General features: G+C 42.0%; 1 long non-coding RNA gene across 1 annotated transcript; it reads right to left on the bottom strand.

The window, feature by feature from the left end:
- Positions 1-535: 535 nt before the first annotated feature.
- Positions 536-22,764, bottom strand: LOC141582458 (uncharacterized). The gene is made up of 3 exons (XR_012515304.1): positions 22,627-22,764; positions 21,964-22,195; positions 536-3,077 (listed from the first exon to the last, which is right to left on the bottom strand). It is a non-coding gene; the product is annotated as an uncharacterized LOC141582458 (long non-coding RNA).
- Between the last annotated feature and the right edge of the window lie 398 nt (positions 22,765-23,162).

Below are 23,162 nucleotides of genomic sequence, written 5' to 3'. Positions count from 1 at the left end.
GTATTTTATAATCTTTTTTTTTTTTTTTTTTTTTTTTTGAGACGGAGTTTTGCTCTCGTTACCCAGGCTGGAGTGCGATGGCGCGATCTCGGCTCACCGCAACCTCCGCCTCCTGGGTTCAGGCAATTCTCCTGCCTCAGCCTCCTAAGTAGCTGGGATTACAGGCACGCGCCACCACGCCCAGCTAGTTTTTTGTATTTTTAGGAGAGACGGGGTTTCACTATGTTGACCAGGATGGTCTCGATCTCTCGACCTCGTGATCCACCCGCCTCGGCCTCCCAAAGTGCTGGGATTACAGGCTTGAGCCACCGCGCCCGGCTATGTATTTTATAATCTTAATGTGCAATTGGTAAAAAATCAATTTATTCCTTCAGATTTTTAATGTTTTTCTCTCTGACTATAATTTAGTAGACTGTTACTCTAAACCTTTTTCTCATGTATTATGTACACTATAATATAATATATATAATACAGTATTTATAATATATGCAATAATACATGTGATATATAAAATATAAGTCAACAACAAAGAGCCTCTACACTTAGATTTTCTTGATGCATCTTAAATTTTAGTATCCATAATCTTTCGTGAAAAACAATAACGATGCAAATCTAATACAGAAGAATTTATCATGGCTTTAATGCAGTAACAATTGATCAAATGCTTTTTGATAAATGCCACAAATAAAGGCATAACATCAAGTGATGAGAGTTTAATTACATCAATATTCATATTTCAAAAAATCTGAAATTCAGTGTAAAACAATAAACTTTAAATATAATTACAACTCTTCAAAGATCAAATTCTTGCTTCTTTTATGTAAAAATAAATTATGTATTTTAACTTTTTTTTTTCGAGACAAAGTCTCACTCTGTCACTTAGGCTAGAGTGTAGTGGTGCCATCTTGAGTCATGGCAACCTCTGCCTTCCAGGTTTAAATGATTCTCCTACCTCAGTCCCTCAAGTAGCTGGGACTACAGGAGCCACACCACTATGGTTCTGGTAATTTTGTTTAATTATAGACAAAATTTCATGATGTTTACCAGGCTGGTCTTAAACTTCTGACCTTGAGTAAGTAATTCATCTGCCCTGGCCTCCCAAAGTGCGGGGATTGCAGGCATGAGCCAGGGTGCCTGGCCTTAGCTTTTGGATTAATCTCTATAATCAACACTCTGTTTAATGCCTACAATGTTAGTGCCTTAGTGATTACTACTGTGAATTATCTGAAGATTACTTTAGCTTTATTTTCTTTTTACATTTACTGAATCTGAAAAATAGCATTTAATGTGAACACTCTGATGTTTTCTAAAAATATCCTTTAATGTGAACACTCTGATGTTTACTAAAAATATCATTTAAGGTGAACACTCTGATGTTTTGTAAAAATATCATTTAATGTGAACACTGATGTTTTCTAAAAATATCCTTTAATGTGAACACTCTGATGTTTAGTAAAAATATCATTTAAGGTGAACACTGATGTTTTGTAAAAATATCATTTAATGTGAACACTGATGTTTTCTAAAAATGTCCTTTAATGTGAACACTCTGATGTTTTCTAAAAATACCGTTTAAGGTGAACACTGTTGTTTTCTAAAAATACCATTTAATATGAACACTCTGATGTTTCGTGATATTTTAGAACAGTTTTTCTCCGCTTATTATATTTTTAGTGTCTGTCTCCAATACAAATTCTCTAAAGTTGAATAAAGTATGAGCAACTGTTAGAGGGTTTCTCTCCAGTATAAATTCTCCTGTGTGCAAGACAATCCATGATATAACTGAAGGCATTGAACCTGGTCTTTTTATTTGCAGTGTTGTTCTTCACTAAAATTTTTTGCAACCTAAGCCTGTATTTTGTAAAATGTCTTTAGACAGTAATTACATTTATAACACTGCTACTCAGTATAAACTCTTCCATGTCAAGTAGGATGGCAGGTATTAGAGACATTACCACATTCTTCACATCTGTAAAATTTTTCTCAGGTTTAAATTTCCTCATGTACAGTAAGGTGTAAGAACTGATAAAATGCTTTGCCACATTTTTAACATGTGTGTGGTTTCTATTTGGTATGAGTTGTCTTATGATTAGCAAGATTTGAGTGTTAGTTAAAGGCTTTGTCCCACTTTACACATTTTCAGGGTTTTCCTCCAGTGTGAATGTTCTTATGTTCATTAAGGTGTGAGCTCTGATTAAAGGCTTTGACACATTCTTTACATTTGTAGAATTTCTCTCCAGGATGAGTTCTGTGATGTTCAGTAAGGTACGGAAACTACAGAAAAGCTCTGCCACATATTTCCCATTTGGATGGTTTCACGGCAATATGAATGTGCTTATGTTGAGTAAAGTATAGAAACAATTTGAAGGCTTTGCCACATTCTTCACATTTGTAGAGTTTCTCTCCACTGTAAATTATTTTACATTTATAAGACTGTGAATTTGTCACATTTATAGGATTTCTCTCCAGGATGAATTCTCTTATGTTGAATAAGGGATGAGAACCACTTAAAGACTCTGCCACATCTTTCACATTTGTTGGGCTTCTTTTCAGCATAAATTCTCTTAATAACAGAAAGGCTAGAGCAAGATTTAACCACCTGGCTACATTCATTGCATTTGTAATGTTTCTCTCCAAGATGACTTCCCTTGTTTTCAGTTAAGTGTGAGCACTTATTAAAGCCATTGCCACATTATTTACATTTGTAGGGATTCTATCTGGTATTGATTCTCCGATATTGACTTAGAATTTAAGACATTTTTTTAAATTGTTACATATTTTTACATTTAAAATCTTTCTCTCCAATATGTCCAGTATGTCTTACGTCTATTTGTTATTGAAGATTTACTAAAGACTTTCACCTGTTTATTACATTGAAAGGTTTTGCTATGAATAATGGATGAACATTGGTTAAGTCCATTATAAGATGCTCCATACACTCACCCACACTTTTTCAGTCTTTTCTTAAGGGTAAATTCTGAAGACTGCATCCGTCCTGTCTTCTCATTGTTACGCTTTGGAATTCATGTATTATGCTTTGCCCTGGCAATTTATCTTCGGTGAAAGAGAGGACACCACTAAAAGAAAGAAAAAAAGAATGATCCCACTTACTGAACCCAAGTGAATATGCTTTACAAATCTAATGCATAAAGTTCTACCAAGTACATGAGCAAGATGGCATAATAAAATACACTTCTTTTCTCCTCTCCAATGCAGCTTGATGCCTCTAGAAGTAAACTTCTGGCTGCTCCCTCAAAAGAGAAAGAAAATACTGGCAGAGATGTCCATACTTCCAGCTTTTAGGGAACTTTTCAAAGACTGTTTTTTTGTCTCCTATAACACACAGTGCTAAAAGGAATAGTGCTGTACTTTGAATGACAGGCTGCTTTTGCTGAGAGCAAATATAAATAATTCTCACAGCAGGACAGAGAGGTCAGTACCACAAATAAACAATAGGTGTAAGAAGTGATTATAGTCTCTTAAGAACAAACACAGACAAACTTCATTAATTTTAAAAATGTACACAAAATTCCAGAGTAGACACATCCTGAGAGCAGGTCTGAGAGGTTTCTAGAATCTCTAGCTCAGTCAATTGGTATGAGACTCCCCCGTGACAAAGCTACTTTATAAATACTGTGACAGGAAGCTTTTTGTAAATGCACAAATTTCAAAAAAAGTTTACAACATATACAAAGTTTCAAGGTAATATGGCCCCCAAAACCAACTATAATATTCATACATCAACCCTAAAGGAATGGAGATATACTAATTACCCGAAAAATTCAAAATAACTATCTGAGTATGTTCAATGCATGAAATAGGAAAACAGACAAGTAAATGAAAGCAGGAAAATGAAAATAGCAAAAAGATTAAAATTATAAAAAGAAACAAAAATTATGGAGCTGAAGAATATATTAAGATATAATGACTGAAAAATCCTGAAACATGAAGAAAATGATTGTAAAAAATGAAGAAGCGCTGGGTGAGGTGGCTCACACATGTAATCTCAGCATTTTGGGAGGCCAAGGCAAGAAAATCGTGAGGTCAGGAGATCGAGACCAGCCTGACCAACATGGTGAAACCCCATCTCTACTAAAAATACAAAAATTAGACAGGCATGATGGCATGTGCCTGTAATTTCAGGAGGCAAAGGCAGGAGAATCGCTTGAATCTGAAAGGTGGAGGCTGCAGTGAGCTGAGATCACATCATTGCACTCCAGCGTGGGTGACAGAGTGAGACTCATCTCAAAAAAAAAAAAAAAAAAAAAGTCAAGAAGCTTAGCATATTTTAGGATAAATGCAAAGTGACTCATAACAAGACAGATTATAAACAAAAATTTTAAAGTCATAGGCCAGGTGTGGTTGCTCATGCCTGTAATCCCAGCACTTTGGGAGGCCAAGGTGGGTGCATTACCTGAGGTCAGGAGTTTGAGACCAGCCTGGCCAACATGGAGAAACGCTGTCTCTACAGATAATACAAAAATGAGCCAGATGTGGTGGCAGACACCTGTAATCTCAGCTACTCAGGAGGCTGAGACAGGAGAATTGCTTGAAAGTGGGAGGCAAAAGTTGCAGTGAGCCAAGATTGCATCACTGCACTCCAACCTGAATGACAGAATGAGACTCTATCTCAAAATAAATAGATAAATAGATAGATAGATAAAGTCAGACAAACATGGAATATTGGAAGCAGCAAGAGAAATCTAATGTGTTGATTATAAGTTTGTTCCAATGAGATTGGCAGTGGATTTATCCACAGAGTCCCTACAGGCCAGAAAAAAAAGTTGAAAGATATAGTCAACGTCCTGAAAGAGAAAAAATTCCAAGAAAGAATACGATAACCAGAAAAATTCTTCTTCCTCTTCTTCTTCCTCTTCTTCAAAAAAATACAGGCTAACCAGATGCTGAAAATGTACATCACCAGTAGACCTGCCCTACTAAAAATGCTAAAGGGTGTCCCTCCCATTGAAAATAAAATGCTAGAAAACAACACGTCATATGAAAATACGTAACTCTTTGCAAAAGTCATTAACACAGATAAAAAACTGTAGTGATAAAATGATGATGCAGAAAATACTGACTGTACTCATAAACATGAGAGACAAAAGAACAACTATAGTTATAAACACTTGTTAATATAAAAAGATATAATTAGTGACATCAATAACAAAGTTGAGGGCAGATGTACTTTTAAAAAATTGGATGCAACTGAAGGTCTTTCCAGTTTAAAATATATTGTTGTAACTTTAAGAGGTCTTAGGCAATATCCATGGTAAACATAAATAAACAACCTAGAAAGACATTCAATAAAAAATGAGAAAGAAATTAAAATCTGTCAATATAAAATAAATGAGATAGCAAAGAAGACAAAGTGAAAGAAAAGAAAACACAATAGTTACAATAATCACATAAAAAAATAATTATATGACAATAGTAAGTCATCTTCTTTCAGAATATTATTTAAATACTTAGGAACTAACTTTCCCAATTAATAATCATATATTGCCAAAAGAAAGAAAGAAAGAAAATTTCGAGGCCAGGCACAGTGACTCACGACTGTAATCTCAGCACTTCGGGAGGCCAGATGGGTGGATCATGAGTTCAGAAGTTCGAGTCCCACCTGGCCAAGATGGTGAAACCCCATGTCTACTAAAAATACAAAACAACCAGGCATGGTGTTGCATACCCTGTAACCCCAGCTACTTGGGAGGCTGAGGCAGGAAAATCACTTGAACCTGGGAAGCAGAGGTTGCAGTCAATTGTGCCACTAAACTCTAACCTGGACAACAAAGCAAGACTCCATCTCAAAAAATAAGTAAATAAATAAAAATATATTTCAGGCCAGGCATGGTGGCTAACTCCTGTAATCCCTGTACTTTGGGAGGCCAAGACGGGTGGATCACCTGAGGTCAGGAGTTCAAGACCAGCCTGGCCAAATCGGTGAAACCCTGTCTCTACTAAAAATACAAAAATTAGTCGGGCATGGTGGTGAGTGCCTGCAATCCCTGTACTCAGGAGACTGAGCCATGAGAATCGCTTGAACCCCAGAGGTGGAGGTTGCAGCAAGCCGAGATTGCACCACTGCCTGCCATCCTGGGCGAAAGAGCGAGACACCAGGGGCTGGGGGCAGTGGCTTACGCCTATGATCCCAGCACTTTGGGAGGCCGATGCGGGCAGATCACGATGTCAGGAGTTCGAGACCAGTCTGAACAACATGATGAAACCCCATCTCTACTAAAAATACAAAAAAATGGCCGGGCACAGTGGCTCAAGCCTATAGTCCCAGCACTTTGGGAGGCCAAGGCGGGTGGATCAAGAGGTCAAGAGATCAAGACCAACCTGGTCAACATGGTGAAACCCCGTCTCTACTAAAAATACAAAAAATTAGCTGGGCATGGTGGCACGTGCCTGTAGTCCCAGCCACTCAGGAGGCTGAGGCAGGAGAATTGCCTGAACCCAGGAGGCGGAGGTTGCGGTGAGCCGAGAGAGTGCCATTGCACTCCAGCCTGGGTAACAAGAGCGAAACTCCATCTCAAAAAAACAAAAAAACAAAAAAATTAGTGGGGCATGGTGGCAGTCACCTGTGATCCCAGCTATTCAGGAGGCTGAGGCAGGAGAATCGCTAGAACCCAGAGAGGCAGAGGTTGCAGTGAGACAAAATGGTGCCACTGCACTCCAGTCTGGGCAATAGAGTAAGAATCTGTCTCAAAAAATAAATAAATAAAAGACCAAGACTCTGTCAAAAAAATAAAAGATATTTCAAAAAACAAACAAAAATATATTTCATGCAAACATTAACTGAATGAGAGCATAGCGGTTGCAATTAATTAGACAAAATACATTTTAAGTCAAAATTTGTCATATTTCATAAAATATACTTTAATTCAAAGCTACAAGAGCCAAAAACATTAATAAAAGAGTTCATTTATTGAAAACCTATGACAATTGTATATATGTGTCTGTGTGTTCATTTGAGTGTATATCTATAACGACATCTATATCTCACATCAGAGTTCCTAATTTATAAAGTAAACATTGACAAAATTAAACTACAAATACACAGGAAGCAGAAGACTTGAAACACTGTAAAACCACACCTAACAGATGTATAGCAAACACTCCACACAACAAAATACGCAATCTTCTCATTATCTCATAAAACATTCTTCTTGATACTCGACATGTTAGGTCATAAAAACAATCTTAACAAATTTTTTAAAATTGAAAACTTACTGATTATTATTTATAATCAAAATGGAATAAAATAAGAGAAGGAAATCTGAAACATTCACAAATATATGGAAGTTAAGCAATACATCCTTGAGCACACTCTTCATGAAGGGTGGGACAACAATATTATGAAGATGTCTTTAGGTAGATGATATACTACCTGAAGTGATCTACAGATTCAATGCAATCCTTTTCAAAATCTTAGTTTATTTTTGCAAAAATAGAAAAGGAACAACCCTCAAATCATATAGACTATGAAGTGACCATGAAGAGCAAAACAATTTTCAAAAACCAAAAACAATGTTGGAGGCAACACACTTCTGTTTTTTTTTATTGGTTTTTGTTTTGTTTTGTTTTGTGTTTTTGTTTGTGATTCTTATGCTTCAGCCTTTCAAGTAGCTGGGACTACAGGTATGGACTATGAAGCCCAGCTAATTTTTGGATTTTTGGTAGAGGTGTGGTTTTGCCATGTCAGGGTTTTGGTAGAGTTGTGTTTTTGCCATTTGCCAGGGTTGTCTTTTTTTTTTTTTTTTTAATGAGACGGAGTTTCGCTCTTGTTACCCAGGCTGGAGTGCAATGGCGCGATCTCGGCTCACCACAACCTCCGCCTCCTGGGTTCAGGCAATTCTCCTGCCTCAGCCTCCTGAGTAGCTGGGATTACAGGCACGTGCCACCTTGCCCAGCTAATTTTTTGTATTTTTAGTAGAGACGGGGTTTCACCATGTTGACCAGGATGGTCTCGATCTCTCGACCTCGTGATCCACCCGCCTCGGTCTCCCAAAGTGCTGGGATTACAGGCGTGAGCCACCGTGCCCGGCCCACAAAAAGTAAATCTTAATCACATGCTAAATAAAGTAGGTAGTCACAAAAAAACAGATATTGTCTGACTCCACTTATATGAGATATCGATAAACAAGAAATAAAATGATATTTGGAAAGGACTGGGTAATAGGAAAAAATGAGCAGTTTGTTCATGTGTATTGAGTTTTGGTTTGGAAGATAAAAATGTTCTAGAGATCTGTTGCATGATAATGTCGCTATACTTAACATGACTGAACTATGCATTAAAAATACTTAAGATTATAAATTTTATATGCTTTTGAACACTATTGAAAATAAACAATAAAAACTAGATACAATAAACAATAAAACCTAAAAAGTTTCTAATTATAAAATTTTTCAAAAATTACCTTTGAATCACATTTCTTTCCTACAAAAATAATATGGATTGTCCAATAAAAAGATGTGGAAATTAAGACAATTTTCATGACTCAGTTCTGTGGGAGGCCGAGGCAGGCAGATCACCTGAGGTTGAGAATTTGAGACCAACCTGACCAACATGGAGAAACCCTGTCTCTACTAAACATACAAAAATTGGCTGGGCTTGGTGGTGCATGCCTGTAATCCCAGCTACTTAGGAGGCAGAGGCAGGAGAATAACTTGAACCCAGGAGGCGGAGGTTGCAGTGAGCCAAGATCTCACCATTGCACTTCAGCCTGAGCAACAAGAAAGAGACTCTGTCTCAAAAAAAAAAAAAAAACTATGCAAATAAACTAGAAAATCTACAAGAAACTGATAAATTTCTGGACACATACACCCTCCCAAGACAAAACCAAGAAGAAGTCAAATCCCTGAATAGACCAATTATAAGTTCTGAAATTGAGACAGTAATTAATAGCCTACCAACCAAAAAAATCTCAAGACCAGATGGATTCACAGCTGAATTCTACCAGAAGTACAAAGAGGAGGTGGTACTATTTCTTCTGAAACTATTCCAAACATTAGAAAAGAAGGGACTCCCTAACTCATTTTACAAGGCCAGTATCATCCTGATACCAAAACCTGGCAGAGACACAATAAAAAAAGAAAACTTCTGGCTCATATCCTAAAACACTGGCAAGCTAAATCCAGCAGCACATCAAAAAATTTATCCATCATGATCAAGTTGGCTTCATGCTTTGGTTGCAAGTCTGGTTCAAAATACACAAATCAATAAATGTGATCCACCACATAAACAGAAGCAATGACAAAAACCACATGATTAACTCAATAGATTAATAAAAGGCCTTCAATAAAATTCAACATCCTTTCATGTTAAAAACTCTCAATAAACGATGTTGATGGAACATATCTCAAAACAATAAGAGCTATTTATGACAAACTCATAGCCAATATCATACTGAATGGGCAAAAGCTGGAAGCATTCCCTTTAAAAACTGGCAGAGGACAAATGTGTCCTCTCTCACCACTCCTATTCAACACAGCATTGGAAGTTCTGGCCAGGGCAATCAGGCAAGAGAAAGAAAGAAAGCGTATTCAAATAGGAAGAGAGGCAGTCAAACTGTCTTTGTTTGCAGATGACGTGATTGTATATTTAGGAAAGCCCCATCATCTTCCCCCAAAAATTCATTAAGCTGATAAGCAACTGCAGCAAATTCTCAGGATACAAAAACCAACGTGCAAAAATCACAAGCATTCCTATACACCAATAATAGGCGAGCAGAGAGCCAAATCATGAATGCACACCCACTCATAATTGCTATGAAGGGAATAAAACACCTAGAAATACAGCTAACAAGGAATGTAAAGGACCGCTTCATGGAGGACTACAAACCACTGCTCAAGAAAATAAGTGAGGACAAAGAATCAGAAAAACATTGTATCCTCATGGATAGGAAGAATCAATACTGTGAAAATGGCCATATTGCACAAAGTTATTTATAGATTCAATGCTATTTCCATGAAACTACCATTGACATCCTTCACAGAATTAGAAAAAATTATTTTAAATTTTTTTTTTTTTTTGAGAACGAGTTTCGCTCTTGTTACCCAGGCTGGAGTGCAATGGCGCGGTCTCGGCTCACCGCAACCTCCGCCTCCTGGGCTCAGGCAATTCTCCTGCCTCAGCCTCCTGAGTAGCTGGGATTACAGGCACGCGCCACCATGCCCAGCTAGTTTTTGTATTTTTAGTAGAGACGGGGTTTCACCATGTTGACCAGGATGGTCTCGATCTCTCGACCTCATGATCCACCCGCCTCGGCCTCCCAAAGTGCTGGGATTACAGGCTTGAGCCACCGCGCCCGGCCAAATTATTTTAAATTTTATGGCCAGGCACAGCCGCTCACACCTGTAATCCCAGCATATTGGGAGGCTGAGGCAGGAGGATCACCTGAGGGCAGGAGTTCAAGACCAGCCTGACCAAAATGGAGAAACTTCATCTCTACTACTAAAAAAAAATATATATATATACAAAAATTAGCTGGGCGTGGTGGCGCATGTCTGCAATCCCAGCTACTCCGGAGGCCGAGTCAGGAGAATAACCTGAACCCGGGAGGTGGAGGTTGTGGTAAGCCAAGATTGTGCCATCGCACTCCAGCCTGGGCAACGAAAGAAATACTTCGTCAAAAGAAAGAAAGAGAGAAAGAGAGAGAGAGAGAGAGAGAGAGAGGAAGGAAGGAAGGAAGAAAGAAAGAATAAAGGAAGAAGAGGGAAAGAAAGAAGAAAGAAAGAGAGAAAGAAAAAAGAAAGAAAGAAAGAAAAAGAAAAAAGCAAGCCAGCAAGCAAACATTTTTAGCAGGTCTCAGTGTGGCATAGATTTCATGTCACAAACACTGATGTTGACCTTCTCTTGCTGCCTCTGCGCAAAGTATACGCAGAAAGTGCAGCCAGAGGTGATGAGGCTCAGTGTCTAGAGTTGAGCTGCTCAGGCTTGCTTCCTGGCCTGTGGCCAAGGGAACTCTGGGTCTGAGGTCGTGCCCATCCTGGATCTGCAACCCCTCACTCCTTCTCCCAGGCCCTGTGTAATCGAGGCAGTACTGATGATCGGGCAAGTGATGGGCCCTGAGCACCCCAATACCATCCAGAAAGATTTGAATGCCACCTGGGGCTGGGCTGTGTGGGGACAAGGGCCATGGCTGCCTTGGCTTGTCATGGCCCCACCCGCAGATGCACCTGCCCCATGCTGCTTCACCAGCAGCCAGCTGTCCATGGCCCTGAGCCTGTCACACCATGCCTCCTACCTCATGCTGCTCTTGTGTAAAAAAATTATCCTGAGATGGTGTGGCTGGATGTGAGTACTGGAAATAGGGCAGCACCTGTGTCCCCGGGGGATTAGGAGCTGACCAGATTCTTCTTGACTGCCTCCAGAACAAGTGGGGGCTGGTGCTGCGCTGAATGACGCCCCTCATCCCAAATGTGTTTGTACTGGGTCAATGAATATACAATGCAAGGGCCTAAATGAAGACATGAATGGTGTTATATGGACATCAGCTTGCAGCTGGGAAATAGGTGCCTCTCAGGTCTCTTATCTTCCCCAGCAGGTGTGGAATGTGTCCACACCCATAGTGTATGATCTGTCCTTCTTAACTTGTACACAACTCGGGGTCAGTTTTTTTGGTTTTTCCTTTTTTTGATATGGAGTTTCTATCTTGTTGCTCAGTGCAATGGCACAATCTTGGCTCACCGCAACCTCCGCCTCCCGGGTTCAAGTGATTCTCCTGCCTCAGCCTCCTGAGTAGCTAGAATCACAGGCATGCACCACCACACCTGGCTAATTTTGTATTTTTGGTAGAAATAGAGTTTCTCCATGTTGGTCAGACCGGTCTGGAACTCCTAACTGGGTGATCTGCCCCCCTCAGCCTCCCAAAGTGCTGGGATTATAAGCGTGAGCCACCTCGCCCAGCCAAAAATGTTGTTTCCTTAAGCCCTCTGCCTTCTAATAAAATCTATACAACTACATACAAGCTTGAAACTACTATAAATGAAATCTTACGTTTTTTAAAACCCATAAATAAACAAACACAAAACAGCCACTGTTTGAGGAGAGAGTGGGAGTCTAAAGCAGCTGACTCCCAAACAGCCTCACCAAGCCCCAGGCCAGGCAATCTGAACACTACAAGGCCACATGATGGTGACAGAGGGTGACAGCTCTTGTGAGTACTAGTCAGGCACTGTGCTAGCTTCTCACTCAGAGTCTCAGAATGCCTCCTCAACAAAACCCTGTGATGCGGTGCCCTGCCTCACTAGCACACAGGAGGCTGCTGAGCTCTCCATAGGAAATGGTTATCAAAGGGTGGAGCTGGGGGAAGCCCAGACAGGACAAGTGAGTCCCAGCATCTCCCTAGACTCCCTCCACTCCTCACATGGGCCCAGGGAGGAAGTAAGCAGCCTCCTAATCCCCTCGATAGGGTTCCAGTCCTGTAGGCCTGGACGCTCTCGTTTCCTGCTGCCATGTGGGGTGACAGTGCAAATCCAGACACCTGATTTGCCATCCTTCAATGCCAGGCCAGGCTCAAAGGCCTTTGCTGACACAGCCCAGAGGGTGCTCAAGGCCTATCTTGGCATAGTCACTCATAATGTAGTGGGACGAGCAAGGAGGTGTAGGTGGGCCCAAATCCCCATAAGCCTGGCTTCCAGAGCCCACAGTTCTCCTTCAGGAGCCCTGCACACACAGCCCCAGGAAACAGTGCTCAGATGGGCAGCCAGGCTCGTCAGCCCTGAGGACCCAGGAGACCCCCCACGTGAGGCTCTGGCCCACATTGCAGGGCTTTTGCACCGGCCAGTCCCCACTGCTTTCTGGTGAGATGTCAGAGTTGAATTGAATGTTGAAGGCCATGCAGCTGACGGAGCATACTGCCTTGTACACATTGTAAATCACCTCCTGGCTCCAAGAGTCTGCTGCGGAGACACAGCTTGATGGGAGGTAGCCCCACTCCACCATCGGTGGGGCTGGGCTGCCCCGAGCCACACCCCCCAATTTCCTGCAGAGATGTCTCCCTGCTTCTCTCAGGGACTGAGTTATGCACCACCCCTGGCAAGGACCGGCCACCAGGACAGGCCGGGCACTCTCCCCCAGCATCCTCAACAGCCCCGCCTATGGTGTCACTGGTGCCGATGATCTCCATGAGAAGATTATCGGAGATTTTTAAAGCAACTTCCCCCGACTCCCGCCATTTCTCTATCTTTACAGCACTGATAAGTTTTAAGTTCTAGCAAGCTGAAAGTGTAAGACAAATGAGCTCCTGCCTTAGAAGGGGCCTGGGTAGGCAGTGTGTGCCCAGGAGCCCCACTGTTGTTAGTGGAGGGAGGGAAGATGGATGGCCCTGGCCACTCAGCCCAGTGCAAAGTAGAGTCCTCTCCTTCCAGGGAATCAAGTCTCAAAAAGGCCAGAAAAACATGCATGGGTAGCGTGCCAGGAAGCAGACTAGAGGGTCTTGCAGGGAACCCCAGACAGCATTCGGGGTGCCTGAGAGGGCTGGGCTCATTCCAGCTTTCCTTGCTTCCATCCTGTCCACAAGAAAGCCTGCCCACAGATGGCGGGTGGGTCTGAGGCTGCCAGTCAGTCACCGGGCGCTATAGGCACCCTAGTTATGGCTCTTTCTTGAAACAGTTGTGGCAGAGCAGTTCCCTCATTATCCAGAGTCTCACGTCTGCAGACAGACCAGGGAGGAAGACAACGGCTCAACCTGTGCCCACAACCTGCTCTGAGAAGTCTCTCTCTTTTCTTTCTTTTTTTTTTTAACCTCTCCATTGACAGCTAGACTTCCAAATGAACTCGACCAGCATGGAGCCTCCAGAACAGAGCATAGAATTCTGTCTGTTACCCAGGAGGAAGGGGCTTTCCAGTGAGGGCAGGGCCAGGCTGCATGCACCTGCTCAGGAATGTTCTCCTCACAGCCAGCCTCAAGGTGTAGGCATCTGTGAGCACGCAGTGTCACGGCAGGCCCTGCCTGGGGAGTTGTCCAGCTGCACACCCAGAATGGTGGTGGCTGTTTTCTTAAATGAGTGGTGCTAGGCCCCATGGCAGTCAGGGGAGAGGAAGATACACAGCCCGCCAAGCTCAGAGCCCTGCCACAGGCTTCTTCTCTGAGACCTCCACCTGCTTTAGGTTATTCTTGCCCTGAAGTCAGACAGAAGCAGATGGGGTCCCTCCCAACGCTGTTTTCTCTCACATTGACTGACAGCTCCCTAAAGGGGGACTCAGGCAGTGGGGGCAGTTTTTGGGGGAGAAGCACTGGAGTTAGGCTGGCTGGTTAATCTTATAACCCCACATGACCTGACACAGGTAGGGGCAGTGGAACAAAGGCACCACCTTTTTTTCTACGGCATGGGAAAGGGTTTTGTGAAGTTCAGGCTGATGTGGTTGAACAGCTCTGGTGAGAATGGCTTGGGAAGCTGGGGTTGGTGAGCTTGAGGCTGAGTGATAGGCTGTGGGCCTGCAAGGAGTGGGTGGGCACTCAGCAAGTGCCCTGGTTGTCTGTCCACAGACCCAGAACAAGTGCCATCCCAGGAGCCTGGCAGAGACTTACTGGTTTCAGCAAAAACCCCATGTGGATGCAGTAATGCTGCCCTGGTCCTTGGCTGTAGTTACTGTATGTACTCATTTCAGAGATTTCTTGCAAAAACTTTTGCCATAAGAAAACTTAGAACGTTGTTATACATATAGTAAATTTCCAATTGTTATCTTATTTCTCAATTATTATTTTATAATTGTCTTCTTTAGTATGAAGATTACCATGATTGTGTTTTTACTTTCTGAATTGTCATATGTGACATTTGTCTATAATTTTAGTTTCACAAGTTCTAAAATAACATGCTTGAATATATACATTAAAATAAAGTAATATATAAGTCATAATTTATTAAGATATTTGGCTTGTATGTTTAATTGACTATAGGCAGAATTTTTTTTTTTTTTTTTTTGAGACAGAGTTTTGCTCTTGATCCCCAGACTGGTGTGCAATGGCGCGACCTCGGCTCACCACAATCTTCGGCTCACCACAATCGCTGCCTCTTGAGTTCAAGCGATTCTCCTGTCTCAGCCTCCCAAGTAGCTGGGGTTACAGTCATGCACCACTACGGCCGGCTAATTTTGTATTTTTAGTAGAGACAGGTTTCTCCATGTTAGTCAGGCTGGTCTCAAACTCCTGACGTCAGGTGATCCGCCCATCTCAGCCTCCCAAAGTGCTGGGATTACAGACATGAGCCACCATGCCCAGCTGGTAGAATATTATTATTAGTATTTCCATTCACGTTCCTCAACTTTTATCTGACTGTTAGTACAATTTATATCTAATTTTTCATATACCAGTGTTTTATGCCCTATTTACTGTGTTTGTATTGCTCTTGTATTTAGAAATATAAGACTTCTATTCTAAAGGCTAGATTATGGCCTTACTATTTTGTGTAAAAAGAGCAGCAATGTATCAATAGCATAATTTAATTTTCTCTAGTATTACTCAAATTTTTATTCCTTAAAACTTTCTCATCAAAGCTCTTTATGAATAATTATAATATATTTTCTCTGAAATGTTGTTGCCCTAACTCTAAGTTAATGATTCAAAGCTCATGCTCTTCATGGCTGGACAGGCAGAGTTGAAAGTTGTAGTTATCTGGCCAGGCGAGGTGGCTCATGCTGGTAATCCCAGCACTTTGGGAGGCAGAGGCTGGTGGATTACTTGAGGTCAGGAGTTTGAGACCAGCCTGGCCAACATGGCAAAAACCCATCTCTACAAAAATACAGGCATGGTGGTGGGTGCCTGTAATCCGAGCTACTCGGAGGCTGAGGCAGGAGAATTGCTTGAACCAGAGAGGCAGAGTTTGTGGTGAGCTGGGGTCCTACCAGTATACTGCAGCCTGGGCGACAGAGAAAGACTCTGTCTCAAAAAAAAAAAAAAAAATTGTAGTTTTCTAGAACAAACACTATGTTTACTCAGGGTTTTATGGATTAATGTTTCTCTTACTTATGTTTTGTAATTTTATTTTTCTGTATTTTTTTAGAGTAGGCTGCCTCACATCAACTAATTTTAGTTTTTAGTTTCTACGAATTACAGTTTACAAATCAGAGTTTTTTCGACTAACATTTCTATTAACTTTGTTTTGCAATTTTATATTTCTGTGTTTTGTTTTTTAGGGTAGGCCACTTCACATCAGCTTATTGTGTTTTTCGTTTTAATTTTAATTTATATATTATAATTTTGTGTGACAATATTATGTACAAACTCTGTACACCTTAAGACAGTTTGGGACAAAAGTCAAATATGAATCAGCTCTATGTCTATTGTTAATATAAGTATCTATGCATTTGTTTGCTTGTATAAATATTACTCCTATTTTGTTTATGATTTCTATATTTTTATTCTTGTCTGGTGGCCAACGATTGTTTGATTCTGTCTAGATGAGAGGTCATGGAAATTGTCTTAATTTTAACATCTATTTATTGTTTATATTATTTTAGTGTGAGGGAAATACTTTTGTGGTTTGAAGGTGCATACTGAACAAATTTATAATTCTCTTTTTTAGGTGTCATTTCTAATTTTGATTGTGGTAAAAGTACAATATAGGGCCACTGCTCTTAACCTACTTCATAAGTTAAATATAATTTACTCAGAATAGGTTAAAGAGCATTGCCAGGAGGCCATTACTCTTCCAAATAAGCATCATTTGTTTGTTTGTTTGTTTTTTCTCATGGTTTAGAGTAAGCCAGGCATTTATTCTTTATAATAGGCTCTAGAGAAAATTCTACTGTAAAGGCTATGGTTACACAATAGACTTTAAATTTTTTACTAAAGTTGTGCTAAATAATAGAATTTCTCTTGATTACTTACTGGACAAACAGAAAAGTATTGTGTAGTTGCACATGGAGAAATATATCAGAATTCTGTTACAGGGGTTTAAGAAACAGGCTGCTTCGTTGAAATGAGTAAACCATTTATTTAGCTGATTATTTGACCTATTTAATTTCAGTTGGTTTATTCACAGGGACTCTGGTTAAAGAGCATACTTCAGGTGGGGTGCAGTGGCTCATGCCTGTAATCCCAGCACTTTGGGAGGCTGAGCCAGGAGAATTGCTTGAACCTAGAAGGCAGAAGTTGCAGTGAGAGGAGATTGTGCCATTGCACTCCAGCCTGAGTAACAGAGCAAGGCTTTGTCTCAAAAAAAAAAAAAAAAAAAAAAAGCATACTTCAAACTGTTGGTATTATCCTCCCAATAGTCAAATAAGTAGTCTCACTACTGCACTGTATTCTCTTAAAAGTTATAAATGTTTGCATGCAGTCATCTCTAGAATGTCAGACGATCTCTCTTTAATGGGAATGATGAAAACTCAAAGACATATGTGACCATAAGGACACCATAACGTATGAATGACATGATAAGGAAAAGAAACAAAAATAGTGGAAACTGAGAGTGGCACTAAAGCCCTAAGTTTTGGTCACACTCCTCGACCTATGTGACAACTTAACCAGAATGGGGAAATTTTTAAAAGAAAATTATTAGAGGCCATCGTTCTGAACTGAGCTTGTACACTACGCTCAAACAGACCAAATCAAACCAAACCAAAAGGGAGTCACTCATGCTAAATCTGACATAGTCAAACTAAAAATGTAAGAAAATAAGTAGATCCTAAAACAGGCCAGGTTTTATTTTTATTCTGTAAGCAAATGTTAACGCAATGAGGCTCCTTCTAATGCAATCCTTTAAATAATTAATATCCTCAAGGCCTTGTTTCCACTTTACAAAACTTACAGTTCTGCTATTTCACAGTGAGATTTGAGACTAAATAAGTATATTTTTGATGATGGCAGAATAATATCAATGTCTAAAATTTTGATCTATCTCTCAAAATTGAGAAGTTAACCCAAAGGGAGAAATTGTTAAAGTAGTTATAGCCTGAAGCTGTCCCCTTTCATGTTTAATTTTTGTCAATAGTTTTTTTCTTTTTGTTCATAGTAAACTGAAACCTAACTAGATATGTAAATAGACCGTAACCCATTCCTGTACCAACCACTGTGATTTTGTCAATAAAAGAATATCAAATCTTCAAACGTCAAATCAGGCAAAAATCCTAAGCTGTAATCCATCTGGCTGTTTCTGTACCTCACTTTCATTTTCTGTATATCCCTTTGCTTTTTCTGTTCATCAGTCTTTTTTACCATGTGGCTGCGTTGGAGTCTTTCTGAGCCTACTGTGACTCCACAGGCTGTGTGATTTGCAAATAATTTTTGTTCAATTAAACTCTGTAACATTTAATTTCTCTAGAGTTTCTTCCTAAGTTTTCAAATTTTTTTGTGATAAAAAAATAAGTAATCTGTGGTTGAACTTTGATTTTCTCAATTCATCCCTCAGCTATTTTTTCCAAATTATTCTATGTCATTTTGAAATGCTCTTGCAATTTCTTTTTTCCTTTCTTATTTTATTTTTTTTTTTTGAGACAGGGTTTGACTCTATAACCCAGGCTAGAGTGCAGTGGTGTAATCAATCATGGATCGATGCAGCCTTGACTTTCTAGGCTCAAGCAATCCTCCTGCCTCTGCTATCTGAGGAGCTGGAACTACAGGCATTCCTCATCATGCCTGGCTAATTTTTTTTTTTTATTTTTTTATTTTTTTTTTTTTGAGACGGAGTTTCGCTCTTGTTACCCAGGCTGGAGTGCAATGGCGCGATCTCGGCTCACCGCAACCTCCGCCTCCTGGGTTCAGGCAATTCTCCTGCCTCAGCCTCCTGAGTAGCTGGGATTACAGGCACGCACCACCATGCCCAGCTATTTTTTTTGTATTTTTAGTAGAGACGGGGTTTCACCATGTTGACCAGGATGGTCTCGATCTCTTGACCTCGTGATCCACCCGCCTCGGCCTCCCAAAGTGCTGGGATTACAGGCTTGAGCCACCGCACCCGGCCTTTTTTTTTTAATTTTTAATGGAAACGGGATCTTACTATGTTGCCCAGACTGCACTTGAGCTCCTGAGTGCAAGTGGTTCACCCATCTCACCCTGCCAAAGTGCTAGGATGACAGGTGTGAGCCACCATGTGTTTCTGCCATTTCTTAAGATTATTTATTTATTTATTTATTTATTTATTTTGAGATGGAGTCTCACTCTGTCACCCAGGCTGGAGTGCAGTGACATGATCTTGGTTCACTGCAACCTCTACCTCCCAGGTTCAGAAGGTTCTCCTGCCTCAGCCTCCCAAATAGCTAGAACTACAGATGCCTGCCACCACGCCTGCCTGATTTTTTTTTTTTTTTTTTTTTTTTTTTTGTATTTTCAGTAGAGATGGGGTTTTACCACATTAGCCAGGTTGGTCTTGAACTCCTGATCTCATGATCCACCCACCTTGGCCTCCCAAAGTGCTGGGATTACACACTTGAGCCACCATGCCCAGCTTTCTTTAGATTATTCTAATAATAAACAGTACTATATGGGCACAAATATAAAAGAAATTTGGTGTCCATTTTAGAAGTGATACTCTCCAGGATTTCAAGGGTCACATGGAGTTGATACTGAGTCCCAGCCCAGCCATTAGAAGCTGTGGGTCTGCCGGGCGCGGTGGCTCAAGCCTGTAATCCCAGCACTTTGGGAGGCCGAGGCGGGTGGATCACGAGGTCGAAAGATCGAGACCATCCTGGTCAACATAGTGAAACCCCGTCTCTACTAAAAATACAAAAAACTAGCTGGGCGTGGTGGCGCGTGCCTGTAATCCCAGCTACTTAGGAGGCTGAGGCAGGAGAATTGCCTGAGCCCAGGAGGCGGAGGTTGCAGTGAGCCGAGATCGCGCCATTGCACTCCAGCCTGGGTAACAAGAGTGAAACTCCATCTCCAAAAAAAAAAAAAAAAAAAAGAAGCTGTGGGTCTTTGGACAATTTATTGATGTGAAAGAGTTCTATAAACCATATACACAAAAAACAGCAGGATGATCCTGATTGCAAAAAATGGTAGCAATTTTTTATCCCTCCTGTATCCATGCCCATTCCCAGGTAATTTCACAACTGTTCCCATTGAGATCCAGAATCTGTTTTCCAAACCCTGGATCCAGGTGGCCTTATGTGCTCAGGGCAGTAGAAACCTGTGAACATGACGGTATGCCAGTTTGAGGCGTAGGCTCAAAAGCTCTTGAATGCTTCTGTTTTTCTGTCAGAAGGCTGCCATCTCCATGAAAAAGCCCATATAAGTCAGATGAAAGATAAGATACTATGGGGAGGAGAAGCAAGTTGCCTCTGTTGAGAGCTCCAGAAGAAGAAGGTCACCCCCAGAAGCATAGCTGCTTACTCAACAAGCAGCTGATGTTACATGTCTGAAGGAGCTCAGCTGACACAGAATGGTCCCACTGAGCCCAGCCTAAATGACTAACCATCTCAATTATGAGCTAGGAAGTTTTGGATGGTTTGTTATGCTGTAACAGCTAACTATTACATGCACCTAGTGCAGACAGGATGCCAGGTTTTAATGACAGGCTGATTACTAGTTACCTTCTTACAGTGGGCACCCTGAAAGTACTAATTTTCTCCCCTGATTTCTCCCCTGATTGAATGTCTTGTAAGATGATGTTGAGAAATGCAGAAATATATGTGGACATGTATGCATGTGATTGGTGCTTATACTTGCACAGCATCTCATACAACAGGAGAAAACAGATAACCACAGCCTGACCATTGGAGGGCTATATTGTGTACAGATCTAAAGATATAGAGTTTTTTCTCCTGTGATGTCATCATTCTTTGTTCACTGTCTAATCTCTTGAAGAAAGGTGAGCAACTGGTGGCCAGCAATGTGTGCAACCTCAGTACCTAAGGTAATTTTATTTCTGCTATCCTGTGGGGAACATTCCTGTGTGAGACCCCCAAAAGGCGTGAGTCTCACTATACGGTGAGTTTGATCCCAAACACAGTTTCCTGCTGGAGGCAGTTGAGCTATCGGGAAAAAGGAACTTAAAGATGGATGATCAGTTTCTAATATCAACCACAATATAGTTTGGGCCTAAAACTATGTGGTGCTGCTAGACCGAGTGACTCCCTACCAGCAATCAGTTTCTGCTTTTAACTTTTTATGACTCTTTCTTTAAGAATAAGCTTTAACCTTTTCTTTACTTGCCTGACTGCCTTGTACCCTAGATAATGGCTTAACTGTGGGGATATTTGCAAAGCAAATGCCACCATACAGGATGGCTTTGATTCCTGACTCAGAAACTCCTGAATGGGGGAGTTGAGATAAGTTGAGTCAGGAGCAGACAAAGGAGAATCTCGTTAAAAGATATTCTGATGAGGCCGGGCGCGGTGGCTCAAGCTTGTAATCCCAGCACGTTGGGAGGCCGAGGCGGGTGGATCACAAGGTCAAGAGATCGAGACCATCCTGGTCAACATGGTGAAACCCCGTCTCTACTATAAATACAAAAAATTAGCTGGGCATGGTGGCACGTGCCTGTAATCCCAGCTACTCAGGAGGCTGAGGCAGGAGAATTGCCTGAACCCAGGAGGTGGAGGTTGCAGTGAGCCGAGATCGCGCCATTGCACTCCAGCCTGGGTAACAAGAGCGAAACTCTGTCTCAAAAAAAAAAAAAAAAAAAGATATTCTGATGAGGAAAACCAGAAAACCTTTTCACATCTCAGTTCTAAAACAAGATCAAACCAGAAATACCTGCAGCCATGAGGAATAATGTCTGGATGTAAACAAGCTTTGTGATCACAGGAAATTCTATTACTTTTTACAACCACTGATTGTGTATCTGACTTCTCTATTGTATAGGCCATGTAAGGCATAGATTTGCATTTCCTCTTGCAATTACGTAAACCAGAGCAAAGAAAGTGTATTTATTCCTGGCCTTTGAAAAATAAAATTTGCTGTTTAGGCACGGCCTATCCAGCCCTCCAGACCCCCGCTCTCTGTTTTCTTCAAGTGCACGCTCTCTTCCAGGTATTGGGACCCTCTCGCAGGTCGAGAGACCCCCGGCAGACGTGCCTACCCGTCCTGACGGTTGCTGACACTATCCTCTGCTCTTTTTATGGCCATGCTCTCTTCCATCCTCAGAACTGAAGAGATGTTGGTAGCGAGGGGCTCTTCCCTCACCTTTGGCGGAAAAGGGATGTTCAGGCCTTTCACCTCCCCTGATGTCAGAGCTGCTCTTGAATGTGGCGGCTATTGGCCGTGTGTGGCTACAGCGTGCCGGGAGTGTGGCTGGTCTGAACCGCGATGTGCTAGAAAGGTAAAATACACAGTGAGATTTCTTTCTTTTTTTCTTTGAGACGGATTTTCGCTCTTGTTGCCCAGTCTGGAGTGCAATGGTGTGATCTTGGCACACCGCAACCTCCGCCTCCTGATTTTAAGCAATTCTCCTGCGTCAGCCTCCCAAGTAGCTGGGATCGAAGGCATGAGCCATCACACCAACTAATTCTGTGTTTTTAGTAGAGACAGGGTTTCTCCATGTTGGTCGGGATTACAGGCATATGAGTCAGAGTTAGATTTAAAGATTTAAAGATGTAGTTCCAAGAACATATATACTACATTAATAATCACATATTGCTCATATACTAAAATAATATTTTGGATATATTGAGTTATTAAGTGGTTACATGAATTTCATCTGTTTCTTGACTACTAGAAAATTTAGAATTCACATGTGACTCACGTTTAATTTCGGAGGGTCGCCTCGCAGAGCAGCGGGAGGGCCCGGCCGGGCGCAGGGAGGAAGCCCCGCCCGAGCGGGCCGAGCTCTCACTCCAGCTCCGCTCAGCCCCGCCGCCCAGCACGCCTGCCGTCACTCAGAGCCTGGTGGGGCGGGGCCCTCAATGCCGTCCAATCAGGGACGCCGTTCTGGGAACCGTCCAATCAGGCCGGCGGCCGGAGCGGGCGGGCTGGCTTCCGGATTTGGCGGGGCCTTTGTCTGCGGCCGCCGCCGGCGCGCCCGCTCCTCTCCTCGGTGCTCCGTCTCCGCTGCTCCCGGAGGCCCGGCCTCGGCGGCCCCGTGACCCGCAGGTGCTGGGAGATGCGCGGCTGAGACGCCGCGACCGCCTGAAGCCCGGACATGGTGAGCCCGCCGGGTCGGCCTCCCGAGAGAGGCGGGGGGCCTGGCTGGAACCGGCTGGAAGCGACGGCGGGGCTCGGGCCTCCCCGCGGGCGGCTCCCGGACCCGCGGCCCCAGTTCTCCGCGGCGCGGCCCGGCCC

The sequence above is a fragment of the Saimiri boliviensis genome, chromosome 20, assembly GCF_048565385.1.
Source record: "Saimiri boliviensis isolate mSaiBol1 chromosome 20, mSaiBol1.pri, whole genome shotgun sequence".
Classification (NCBI taxonomy): domain Eukaryota; kingdom Metazoa; phylum Chordata; class Mammalia; order Primates; family Cebidae; genus Saimiri; species Saimiri boliviensis.
Note: the sequence above shows the minus strand (reverse complement) of the source record. Positions and strands in the feature narration are given on the sequence as shown.